Below are 2,453 nucleotides of genomic sequence, written 5' to 3'. Positions count from 1 at the left end.
TATAATCTTCAAATAATAATAATAATAATTATTATTATTAGAGAAAAAGATAAATAGGTCTTTGATTTTTTTTGTTATAGACATTTTTGTTTTTAACCATTAAAAAATATTTTTAAATTTTTGACCTTCACAAAATTTGGACGGATCAGTCTCTGACGGAAACATTTAAACGGAGGGACTGATCCATCCAAATTTTGTAAAGGTCAAAAACTTAAAAATATTTTTCAATAATCAAAAATAAAAATATTTATGAAACAAAAGATCAAAGACCTATTTATTTTTTTCTTTTATTATTAATGTTGCAAAGAGAAAAAAAAAAAGGAAAAGGAGATAGAGAGAAATAATTAAGACGAAGGAAATGATTTTGGATGTTGTGTTTGGTGTGGGATATTGGATAGGGACCTCACGTGGATATGTCTGACACTAACCCCTGTTTTTTCTATCTTTCTCTCATCACTCTCTTTTCCCGTCTTTCCCGTTCTTTTTTCTAAAATAATTCACTACTTATTTTTTCCATACTTTGACTTATAATTAATTTTTAATATTAAAAATATAAATTAAAAATATATTATTAAATTATTAGATTAAAATAATTAAATTAATGACTAAAAATACTAAAAACAAAATAACAAAGTTTATTGACTAAAAAAATAATATTAACCTACTTAATTATTGGATATCATATTTTTAAGTAGTTTATTCTCCATTTATATATTTACTAGCTAGATATACATAATACATAAGCAGCCATATGTCAGGCTTAGATTGCATGAGGCAGCATATAATTGTGTCCTATTTAATATAATTAAGTAGAGCACGCATATTATAATTATGTCATTGTAGTAGTTTAGTTTAACAAGTTAATTGTGTATATGTCCACCATTAGTAGGACAAACCAAGAGTTTAATATAATTAGTACTTTTTTCCATGTTTGAAGTGACGTTATGAGATGCTTATTCATTCACTGCTATATATTCACGACGACTGTTTCAAACATCAACTCCAACGTAACATCTTTCCCAAAAGAAATATCATATAAGGAAATTAAAACATTCTTATATTAGATCATTGGATATGATTAATCGTATTTTCTGTTCAAATCCATTCTTATGATGAATGTTAGAATATAATTAGGATTTGTATGAAAGAAGTGCAAATAGAACTGTCGCTTATTCAAAGAAAGCGCAGACGGAATTGTCGTTTGTCTGAAAAAAGCGCAGACGGAACTGACGAAAGAGAGTAAAAACTATATGATTTCTTTATGAGAATAGAAAAACAGCGGATGACATTGATGTTTGATCATTCGACTCGAAAGGATACAAGACGGAGAGAATATGCTAGTCGGTGAGGTGAAAAAGCATCAAAAGAGTGACAAAAGGTAAAGAAAAATGACATAGAAAAAAAAAGTGCAAAAGACGAAAACAACCTATCCTCCTCAAGGAGGATACCATGGCTCTGATACCATGTCAGAAACAAGAGACTAAACAGGAGGAAGGATTTATATATTATTGAGTGTATTCAAGTTGTCTAAAATGATACAATATAAAAGGATATTTATAGGTACTAAGAAAATCATAATAATAAAGACATAATCTCTTATAATAAATATTCAGATATACTAAATAATGCTAATTGATCTTAATTGATCCTAATTATATTCTAACAATGAATATATATGCCACATGCCTTAATCCATCTCTTATGATGATGATGATGATGATGATGATTTAATTAGTTTTCCAAAGATTATTGAATTGTTGTGTGATAGTGGTAGGGACGAATGAATATATGTATATTATATTGGTGTCTGGTGATGCAATCAAGGCGGCCTATATTCACATTGGGAGATGCTTTCAGGAAAACATCAAACCAATTCTGTCCCTACAATCATATTCCAAGTTTTATTACCACCAAAACAATTAGAATTGATCAAGATCAATTAAGCATTATTTAACAATATTAGTACGTAGTCCATCCAAAATTAATAAATTAAAATAAGAATGATCCGATCCTAGTCTAGTTCACACTTGGGAGTACCCATTTGTCGTGGCATATGACTAGTTAATTAATAGCTTGAATTAAGGTGAATTTATATGCAGAGGATCCCTATGTAAATGAGGGAATATATTCTAACAAGGCCAACAACCTTGTAAGAGGCATTCAATTCTGCCAATTAGCAAACACTTTGAGAACAATAGGGGATCCTAGCTAGTTTCTTCGTTTCCATAAAAAAATAGTCTAATCATATTAATTACTTAACATGGATGGCATTGACTTATGTATATTTAGTACGTTTTGAAATGAATTAGCCAAGTTCAATGTATGTATTCACTTCAGATTACCATAGTTATAACCCAAAATATGGCAAGTTGCAGGCTCAAACGAAGTGGTGGAGAAAATTAGGAATATAATAGAATATACTATATACTAGTAGTATATATAGAAGATGAAGA

The sequence above is a fragment of the Arachis ipaensis genome, chromosome B05 (assembly GCF_000816755.2).
Source record: "Arachis ipaensis cultivar K30076 chromosome B05, Araip1.1, whole genome shotgun sequence".
Classification (NCBI taxonomy): Eukaryota; Viridiplantae; Streptophyta; class Magnoliopsida; order Fabales; family Fabaceae; genus Arachis; species Arachis ipaensis.
Note: the sequence above shows the minus strand (reverse complement) of the source record.